General features: G+C 43.0%; 1 pseudogene; it reads left to right on the top strand.

Annotated features, from left to right (window-relative positions):
• Window positions 1-263: 263 nt before the first annotated feature.
• Window positions 264-9860, top strand: LOC123488197 (annotated as a pseudogene).
• Window positions 9861-11446: the final 1586 nt, after the last annotated feature.

Below are 11446 nucleotides of genomic sequence, written 5' to 3'. Positions count from 1 at the left end.
CATTTGTTTACATCTGGCTGGCGCCACTGAATCTGTCTCTCCTGTCTTGACCTGAGCAGATATCAATCAGCACACAGCTCATGGTCTCAGCCAATCAGCAGATACCCACTCGCCCCACACACTGTACATGAGCTGTGCATGCATCCTCTGATTGGCCAAGGACTATTAGCTGCTCTTTCACTGGCAGGCTGGACCAGGCCCATGCTCGTGAACAGCTATAAAAAAATACCTTCTCCCACCCTAGCTGTTTGTTACAGTGCAGATCACGGGTGGATTTCTGGATGTATGTTCATGGAATGCCTAGGTGAAAGTGAGTAGTTGTTATTGTTGTTATGCTTGGGTTTGTGTTTTTACTTCTGTTAGCGCTTGTTGCTATCATTCCATGTATTGTTGTAATTGGGTTATTTTATATGTTCAGGTAGCATGCTCATATACACATTCTTTATTAATAGTTCATTTATTACTCTCTATACATTTTACTCACTTAAAAAAACAATTATGTTGTGTAAACTTTGATATTTATATTTTGCATTTCATCTCAAATAGCTAGGTAGATTTGTACAATGAGTTTAGTTTGCTGAATTTATCGAGACCCTCAACCTTGCAGCAATTTAAATTGTGCTGGCGGGGATCATTAACATATTGACCAGGGTTCCCTTTTTTGGAAAATTGTATTTTATTTATTGATTTTATTCGCCAGTAAATACATTTCTAACACATTTCAGTGAATATTGATGCTGAATTCAGATTTGTTTTCTGATAGCAAGAAATGTGTTTTATAGCAGCCTTCTTTCAACATAAATTACTTTAATTGTACCATATTATAGTTAATCAATCTTAAAATGTATGGTACTAGAAATCATAATTGATCTCAAGTTAAAAAAACACATTTGCCTAATGTGCGTAATATTTTCCTGCCAAGTTGCCAACAGTAAACTTTTAAATCCTGTGGAACCATTTACCTTATACACTGAGTGTACAAAACATTAAGAAAACCTTCCTAATATTGAGTTGCATCCCCCCCTTTTGCCCTCAGAACAGCCTTAATTAATCGAGGCATGGACTCTACAAGGTGTCGAAGCGTTCCACAGGGATGCTGGCCCATGTAGACTCCAGTGCTTCATACAGTTGTGTCAAGTTGGCTGAATGCCCTATGGGTGGTGGACCATTCTGTTTATTTATTATTTATCTTTTATTTCACCTTTATTTAACCAGGTAAGCCAGTTGAGAACAGGTTCTCATTTACAACTGGCCAAGGTAAAGCAAAGCAGTGCGATAAAAACAACAACACACAGAGTTACATATGGGGTAAACAAAACATACAGTCAATAACACAATAGAACATCTATATACAGTGTGTGCAAATGTAGTAAGTTATGGAGGTAAGGCAATAAATAGCCATAGTGCAAAAATAATTACAATTTAGTATTAACACTGGAGAGATAGATGTGCAAAAGATTTTTATTTTTATTTTTATTTCACCTTTATTTAACCAGGTAAGCCAGTTGAGAACAGGTTCTCATTTACAACTGCGACCTGGCCAAGATAAAGCAAAGTAGTGCAATAAAAACAACACAGAGTTACATATGGGGTAAAAAACATAAAGTCAGAAATACAACAGAAAATATATATACAGTGTGTGCAAATGTAGCAAGTTATGGAGGTAAGGCAATAAATAGGCTATAGTGCAGAATAATTACAATAGTATTAACACTGGAATGCTAGATGTGCAAGAGATTATGTGCAAATAGAGATACTGGGGGTGCAAAAGAGCAAAATAAATAACAATATAGGGATGAGGTAGTTGGGTGGGCTAATTTCAGATGGGCTGTGTACAGGTGCAGTGATCGGTAAGGTGCTCTGACAACTGATGCTTAAAGTTATTGAGGAGATAAGAGTCTCCAGCTTCAGAGATTTTTTGCAATTCGTTCCAGTCATTGGCAGCAGAGAACTGGAAGGAATGGCGGCCAAAGGAGGTGTTGGCTTTGGGAATGACCAGTGAGATATACCTGCTGGAGCGCAACTACGGGTGGGTGCTGCTATGGTGACCAATGAGCTAAGATAAGGCGGGGATTTGCCTAGCAGTGATTTATATATGGCCTGGAGCCAGTGGGTTTGACGACGAACATGTAGTGAGGACCAGCCAACAAGAGCGTACAGGTCACAGTGGTGGGTAGTGTATGGGGCTTTGGAGACAAAACCGGATGGCACTGTGATAGACTACATCCAATTTGCTGAGTAGAGTGTTGGAGGCTATTTTGTAAATGACATCGCCGAAGTCAAGGATCGGTAGGATAGTCAGTTTTACGAGGGCATGTTTGGCAGCATGAGTGAAGGAGGCTTTGTTGCGAATTAGGAAGCCGATTCTAGATTTAACTTTGGATTGGAGATTCTTTATGTGAGTCTGGAAGTTGAGTTTACAGTCTAACCAGACACCTAGGTATTTGTAGTTGTCCACATACTCTAGGTCAGACCCGTCGAGAGTGGTGATTCTAGTCGGGTGGGCGGGTGCAAGCAGCGTTCGATTGAAAAGCATGCATTTAGTTTTACTAGTGTTTAAGAGCAGTTGGAGGCTACTGAAGGATTGTTGTATGGCATTGAGCTCGTTTGGAGGTTTGTTAACACAGTGTCCAATGAAGGGCCAGATGTATACAAAATGGTGTCGTCTGCGTAGAGGTGGATCTGAGAGTCACCAGCAGCAAGAGCGACATCATTGATATACACGGAGAAAAGTGTCGGCCCAAGAATTGAACCCTGTGGCACCCCCATAGAGACTGCCATAGGTCCAGACAACAGGCCCTCCGATTTGACACACTGAACTCTATCTGAGAAGTAGTTGGTGAACCAGGCGAGGCAGTCATTTGAGAAACCAAGGCTATTTAGTCTGCCAATAAGAATGCGGTGGTTGACAGAGTCGAAAGCCTTGGCCAGGTCGATGAAGACGGCTTCACAGTACTGTCTATTATCAATCGTGGTTATAATATCGTTTAGGACCTTGAGCGTGGCTGAAGTGCACCCGTGACCAGCTCGGAAACCAGATTGCATAAGCGGAGAAGGTACGGTGGTATTCGAAATGGTCGATGATCTGTTTGTTAACTTGGCTTTCGAATACTTTCGAAAGGCAGGGCAGGATGGATATAGGTCTGTAGCAGTTTGGATCAAGAGTGTCACCCCCTTTGAAGAGGGGGGATGACCGCGGCAGCTTTCCAATCTCTGGGGATCTCAGACGTTATGAAAGAGAGGTTGAACAGACTATAATAGGGGTTGCGACAATTTCGCGGCTAGTTTTAGAAAGAAAGTGTCCAGATTGTCTAGCCCAGCTAATTTGTAGGGGTCCAGATTTTGCAGCGCTTTCAAAACATCAGCTGTCTGAATTTGTGTGAAGGAGAAGCGGGGAGGCATGGGCAAGTTGCAGCAGAGGGTGCAGAGTTGGTGGCCGGGTTAGTGGTAGCCAGATGGAAAGCATGGCCAGCTGTAGCAAAATGCTTGTTGAAATTCTCGATTATTGTAGATTTATCGGTGGTGATAGTGTTCCTAGCCTCAGTGCAGTGGGCAGCTGGGGAGGAAGTGCTCTTATTCTCCATGGACTTTACAGTGTCCCAAAACTTTTTGGAGTTGTGCTACAGGATGCAAATTTCTGTTTGAAAAAGTTAGCCTTTGCTTTCCTGACTGCTTGTGTATATTGGTTCCTAACTTCCCTGAAAAGTTGCATATCGCGGGGGCTATTTGATGCTAATGCTGTACGCCACAGGATGTTTTTGTGCTGGTCAAGGGCAGTCGAGTCTGAGGAGAACCAGGGGCTATATCGGTTCTTAGTTCTGTATTTTTTGAATGGGGCATGTTTATTTAAGATTGAGAGGAAATTACTTTTAAGGAACAACCAGGCATCCTCTACTGACGGAATGAGATCTATATCCATCCAGGATACCTAGGCCAGGTCAATTAGGAAGGCCTCCTCGCTAAAGTGTTTTTAGGGAGCGTTTGACAGTGATGAGCGTGGTCGTTTGACCGCGGACCCGTTACGGACGCAGAGCAATAAGGCAGTAATCGCTGAGATCCTGGTTGAAGACAGCTGAGGTGTATTTAGAGGGTATGTTAGTCAGGATGATATCTATGAGGGTACCCATGTTTACGGATTTAGGGTTGTACCTGGTAGGTTCGTTGATAATTTGCGTGAGGTTGAGGGCATCTAGCTTGGATTGTAGGATGGCTGGGGTATTAAGCATATCCCAATTTAGGTCACCAAGCAGTACAAACTCTGAGGATAAATGGGGGGCAATCAATTCACATATGGTGTCAGGGCACAGCTGGGGCTGAGGGGGTCTGTAGCAAGCGGCAACAGTAGAGACTTATTTCTGGAAAGGTGGATTTTTAGAAGTAGAAGCTCAAACTGTTTGGGCACAGACCTGGATAGTATGATAGAGCTCTGCAGGCTATCTCTACAGTAGATTGCAACTCCACCCCCTTTGGCAGTTCTATCTAGACGGAAAATGTTATAGTTGGGGATGGAAATTTCAGAATTTTTGGTGGCCTTCCTGAGCCAGGATTCAGACACTGCTAGAACATCAGGGTTGGCAGAGTGTGCTAACGCAGTGAATAACTCAAACTTAGGAAGTAGACTTCTGATATTTATGTGCAAGAAACCAAGACTTTTGCGATTACAGAAGTCATCAAATGATAGCGCCTGGGGAGTAGGAGTGATACGAGGGCTGCAGGGCCTGGGTTAGCCTCTACATCACCAGAGGAACAGAGGAGGACTAGAATAAGGATCGCTAAAGCTTTAAGAACTGGTCTTCTAGTGCGTTGGGTACATAGAATAAAGGGGGCAGATTTCCGGGTGTTATAGAAAAGATTCAGGGCATTATGTACAGACAAGGATATGGAAGGATATGAGTAAAGTGAGGTAAACCTAAGCGTTGGGTAACAATGAAAGAGATAGCATCGCTGGAGGCATCAATTGAGTCGGTCTCCGCGTGTATAGGGGGGAGGGGCAAAGGAGCTATCTAAGGCAGGTTTAGCTAGGCTGGGGGGTCTACAGTGATATAGTACAATTAGAAATAACCGAAACAACAATAAACTAACCATGTTTGGGCTGAGGCTAAACATAAACAGGATGTAGTACCGTAAAAAGGGAACAGTCCAGCAGATATCAGCTGTATAGCTGAGTTATCATAAGGTCGGTGGTGAAGCACTAGTGAGTAAGAGGCCACGGCTAGCGTGTGCTAGCGGGCCAGGGCTAGCAGATGGATGGAATCTTCGTGGTTAACGTCGTAACCACATCAGACGATTTCGTCGGCAGACCAGTCGTGTAGGGATCGGCGGGGCTCCGTGTCAACACTAGGTGGTCCCGTCCGGTTGACAGAGAGGTAGATAGCCGGGAGATGGGCCTAGCTCAGGATGATTAGCCAGACCACAGCGTCCGTTTTGTTGTAGCTAGCTGGTAGCGATGATCCGGAGTTAAAGGTCCAGTGATTCCAGTGATTCCGGCGGAAAAACTGATATGTTCTGGGTCGATAACGCTGTGCAGACTGGCCGAATATCCGGTGATCAATGTCCAGTGATTAAAATTAATCCCGCAGAAAAAAAATCCAATGTTCTGGGTGAAACACCGCTAGCTGTGGCTAATAGCAAGTAGCTAGTTAGCTGGCTAGCTAGTTTCAACTGGAGATTCTAGATTCTAGATAAAGGTAAGTCAATAATAGAATCCGTTCCACATTGAGTGAGGCGGGTTGCAGGAAAGTATATCTTGTAGAAGGATGAAAAGTCTGATAGGGAAATATGTACGAAAAATAGGGTATTTACAGGCTATTTTACAGACATACGATAAAAACACAACTGCACACTACGCCATCTTGGAATTAAATATGAATTTAAATAGGAATTAGATGATGTGCAAATAGAGATACTGGGGTGCAATTGAGCAAAATAAATAACAATATGGGGATGAGTAGGTTGGGTGGGCTAATTACAGATGGGCTGTGTACAGGTGCAGTGATCGGTAAGCTGCTCTGACAACTGATGCTTAAAGTTAGTGAGGGAGATAAGAGTCTCCAGCTTCAGAGATGTTTGCAGTTCGTTCCAGTCATTGGCAGCAGAGAACTGGAAGGAATGGCGGCCAAAGGAGGTGTTGGCTTTGGGGATGACCAGTGAGATATACCTACTGGAGCGTAGCCTACGGGTGGGTGTTGCTATGGTGACCAATGAGCTAAGATAAGGCAGGGATTTGCCTAGCAGTGATTTATAGATGACCTGGAGCCAGTAGGTTTGGCGACAAATATGTAGTGAGGGCCAGCCAACGAGAGCGTACAGGTCACAATGGTGGGTAGTATATGAGGCTTTGGTGACAAAACGGATGGCACTGTGACAGACTACATCCAATTTGCTGAGTAGAGTGTTGGAGGCTATTTTGTAAATGACATCCCAAAGTCAAGGATCGGTAGGATAGTCAGTTTTATGAGGGCATGTTTGGCAGCATGAGTGAAGTAGGCTTTGTTATGAAATAGGAAGCCGATTCTAGATTTAACTTTGGATTGGAGAAGCTTAATGTGAGTCTGGAAGGAGAGTTTACGGTGTAACCAGACACCTAGGTATTTGTAGTTGTCCACATATTCTAAGTCAGACCCGCCGGAGTAGTGATTCTAGTCGGGCGGGCGGGTGCAAGCAGCGTTCGATTGAAGAGCATGCATTTAGTTTTACTAGCGTTTAAGAGCAGTTGGAGACTATGGAAGGAGTGTTGTATGGCATTGAAGCTCGTTTGGAGGTGTGTTAACACAGTGTCCAATGAAGGGCCAGATGTATCAAAATGGTGTAGTCTGCGTAGAGGTGGATCTGAGCAGCAGCAAGCGTGACATCATTGATATACACAGAGAATAGAGTCTGCCCGAGAATTGAACCCTGTGGCACCACCATAGAGACTGCCAGAGGTCCAGACAACAGGACCTCCGATTTGACACATTGAACTCTGGGAAGTAGTTGGTGAACCAGGCGAGGCAGTCATTTGAGAAACCAAGGCTATTTAGTCTGCCAATAAGAATGCAGTGATTGACAGAGTCGAAAACCTTGGCCAGGTCGATGAAGACGGCTGCACAGTACTGTCTTTTATCGATCCTGGTTATAATATCGTTTAGGACCTTGAGCGTGGCTGAGGTGCACCCATGACCAGCTCGGAAACCAGATTGCATAGCGGAGAAGGTACGGTGGGATTCGAAATGGTCGGTGATCTGTTTGTTAACTTGGCTTTCAAATACTTTCGAAAGACAGGGCAGGATGGATATAGGTCATGTAACAGTTCTTGATACACACAGGAAACTGTTGAGCATGAAAAACCCAGCAGTGTTGCAGTTTTTGACACAAACCGGTGCGCCTGGCACCTACTACCGTACCCCATTTAAAAGGCGCTTAAATATTTTATCTAGCCGGTTCACCCTCTGAATGGCACACATACACAATCCATGTCTCAAAATGTAAAAATCCTTCTTCAACCTGTCTCCTCTCATTCATCTACACTGATTGAAGTGGATTTACCTAGTGATATCAATAAGGGATCATAGCTTTCACCTGGATTTATCTGGTCAGTCTATGTCATGGAAAGAGCAGGTGCTCACTATATGTTTTACACTCAGTGTATTTTTTAAATGACTAACATTCCTGAGTCGTCCAATGATTGATACTATGTTCTCCATTTACAGATCTTAAACCCCTGTCAACTTCTTCTGGATCACACAACTATAAGATCATCATGGCATGCAAGTGAGTGTCAACATATTTCATTGTTATTTTATTTGTTATTGAATGTTTAACAGACTATTGACATACTGTATGCAAATAAAACATGTATATGCAGTTTTTCAGACCCAGATTAAACCTACATCTGGACTACAATGCATGCTGAATGGAGAATCTCAATTGAAAGTGCTTTTTAGTCCAGGAAAAGGCTTAATCTAGGTGCGGAAAACTAGTCCCCACAGTCCTCTTGATTTGATAAGTAATCATGCGATTGGTTGAAAGCTATATAACATTTTTAGCAGAAAAATGTGCCTTATTGGTTTTAATATTTTTGCCCTCAGATCTCTGAGAGAACATATAATTCTTTCTATAAAGTAAAACACAATTGTAAGTTACATTTTATTCAAATGGATAACATATGTTCATTTATTTCCCATGATTAGTGTCACATCGTCAAAAATGCAAGACATTATTTCAAAAAGTATCCTTATCGACCAAGGACCTCCTGAACGGTATGAACTAGTAACAAAGAAACAGAGTCTGGACCAGGATGATAAACTCAGAAGATGGACCTTTGGAGAGAGAGATCCCACCAAGGTCAACAGAACCATTCTGATGGTGGGAGAAACAGGCACAGGGAAGTCAACTCTGATCAATGCCATGGTCAATTATGTCCTGGGCGTAAATCAGAGGAAAAGTCTGGTTTGAGATTGTGGAGGAGGAAAAAGAGGAGGAAAAAGAAGTCAGACTGAAACTCAAACTACAGGGGTCACTGTTTATGATATCTTTGGGTTTGAGGACGGGCGAGTCCCCTACTCTCTCACCATCATCGACACTCCTGGGTATGGAGGCACCAGAGGGATTCAAGTCGACCAACTGATCTCTGAAAAATTGTTGGAGTTGTTTAGATCTGAATGTGGAGTCCATCTAATTGATGCTGTATGTTTAGTGATGAAGGCAAGTGCAAATATACTCACCTTTGAACAGAAGTACATATTTGATGCAGTTTTGTCTTTATTTGGCAAAGACGTGAAGAAGACCATTGTGGCCCTCATTACACACTCAGATGGTTTGGAACCTACCAATGCTCTGCAGGCCTTAAAATATTCTCAAGTCCCCTGTGCAAAAGATGACAGCGATCAATACCTTTATTTCCCTATTCAACAACTCTCAAAGAAAGAGTGTTACCTCAGCAAAAGCAACTCGGGCCAAGAAAGAAGAACTTATCTTGAAGACTTTATGGGACCGATCAGAAGAGGGCATGAAGGATTTCACAGAATTCCTGGGTGGAAAAATACCTCAAAATGTAAAGATGATTGAAGGCGTTCTGAGAGTGCGCAAACAACTGGAGGCGTGTGTCAGCAATGTGCGCAATCGGATCCACATGATTGATCTGAAACAGGATGAAATCAAGCAGACTGAAAGAGCCCTGGAGAATCACAAGAAATACATGGAGGAAAGCAAGGACTTTTCTTATGAAGTTGAAGAGAAATATAAAGGAAAGGATCCTACAAAACAAGGGGGGGCTACCACCTGCACAGTGTGTGAGGAGAACTGTCACTATCCAGGCTGCTGGTGGGTCAAAGATCTCTCATGGTGCCATAAGATGAAGAACTACCACTGCACTGTGTGTACTGGTAAATGTCACTACACCAAGCATGTCAAAGAAAATACAATGTATGTTCTCAAGACCAGGAAGGTTACAAGGACATATGAAGATTTGAAAAAGAAGTATGAAATCAATGAGAAAGCAGCTGAGGAGAAAGTGCATGTGATCAGCAGACTTCAGTCAGAGTTGGAGCAGTTCACACTACAGAAGGCCAAACTGGTGGAGGAATCCTACCAGTGTGTCATGAACCTGGAAGAGAAAGCCCTAAAGGCCGTCTCACTGTCCACTGCTCAGCATCTGGACTTCCTGATTGACAAGATGAAGGAGACAGGAAACACAGAGAAGGTTCAGAAACTGGAGGAGATGAAGAAGAGAGCTGAGGAACACAAGGGAGCTTTAGATTACTTTAAAGCTGGTGTGAGTGAAGGGTGGAATAGTTCCTGGGGAAAGTAAAACTGAGACATATAGTAAAGAAAAAACATTATGTGGAAAAAACACATGAACATAGAATAGAAAATAGATATTTGGGGGAATGAAGCTGTTCTTCTTAATCCACTTTCTCTTCCAAGAAATACTGTACATTTAAAGTTAACCAAATAATATGTTGTATGAGATTAATATAGATGGACCATATTTATCTTTTAATTTCACCAATGATATGTTTTGTTTGTTAATCATAACCTCAGATGATAAATAATTGCCCATATTAATAAAACACTTTTGTCAATAGCTTGTATAAATGACATTCTTTGTAAATTCATTTTAGTAAAGACAAAAAAAAGTGTCACTGAAATCTCATTGTGTTTAGAATGTAGGTTAATGATCTCTCATCATGTAGTGTGACAAAGAACAACCACTGCACTGTGTGCAAAGACAAATGTCAATACGAAAAGCAGGTCAAAGAACACAAAATGTATGTTACCAAGACCAGACCGATTCTCAGGACATGAGGATTTGAAAAGAAGTATGAAATCAATATGAAAGCAGCTGGGAAGAAAGAGAGACTCTGATCAGCAGACTTACATTTACATTTTAGTCAATTAGCAGAAGCTCTTATCCAGAGCAACTTATCCAGAGTGAGTGCATACATTATTGTTTAGAATTATTTTTATTTATTTTTTCATTTTTAAATTATTTTTCCATACCCCCCGTGGAATCGAACCCACAACCCTGGCGTTGCAAACGCCATGCTCTACCAACTGAGCTACATCCCCTACCGGCCATTCCCTCCCCTACCCTAGACGACGCTGGGCCAATTGTGCACCACCCCATGGGTCTCCCAGTCGCGGCCGGCTACGACAGAGCATGGATACGAACCAGGATCTCTAGTGGCACAGCTAGCACTGCATCGCAGCCTTAGAACACTGCGCCACCTGTTTGGCCACTCAGAAGGCCAAACAGGTGGAGAATCCTACCAGTGTGTCATGAACCTGGAAGAGAAAGCCCTAAAGGCCGTCTCACTGTCCACTGCTCAGCATCTGGACTTCCTGATTGACAAGATGAAGGAGACAGGATACACAGAGAAGGTTCAGAAACTGGAGGAGATGAAGAGAGCTGAGGAACACAAGGGAGCAATGAGTTACTTCAGAACTGGATTGAAATGGGGTAAAGGGTTAGGAGGTAAAGTATTGAATACTTTAAAAGATAAGCTGCCAGACATATAATAGCTAGCACCATACCTGCATGCCATTGCTGGCTTTGGTCTGAAGCTAAGCAGGGTTGGTCCTGGTCGGTCCCTGGATGAGAGACCAGATGCTGCTGGAAGTGGTGTTGGAGGGCCAGTAGGAGGCACTCTTTCCTCTGGTCTAAAAATATATATATCCCAATGCCCCAGGGCAGTGATTGGGGACATTGCCCTGTCTTTCGGCTGGGTAGTTAAATGGGTGTCCTGACTCTGTGTGGGCATTAAAAATCCCATGACACTTATCGTAAGAGTATGGGTGAAGGGGTGTTAACGCCGGTGTCCTGGCTAAATTCAAAATCTGGCCTTCATGGCCAACTAATTCTCCCAGCTTTTAATTGGCTCATTCATCTGCCCTGTAACTATTCCCCAGGTTGTTGCTGTAAATGAGAACGTGTTCCCCACTCAACTTAGCTGGTAAAAAAATAATA

The sequence above is a fragment of the Coregonus clupeaformis genome, unplaced genomic scaffold (assembly GCF_020615455.1).
Source record: "Coregonus clupeaformis isolate EN_2021a unplaced genomic scaffold, ASM2061545v1 scaf2042, whole genome shotgun sequence".
Lineage (NCBI taxonomy): Eukaryota > Metazoa > Chordata > Actinopteri > Salmoniformes > Salmonidae > Coregonus > Coregonus clupeaformis.
The sequence above is the reverse complement of the archived record's forward strand: the minus strand, read 5'-3'. Positions and strand labels throughout refer to the sequence as shown.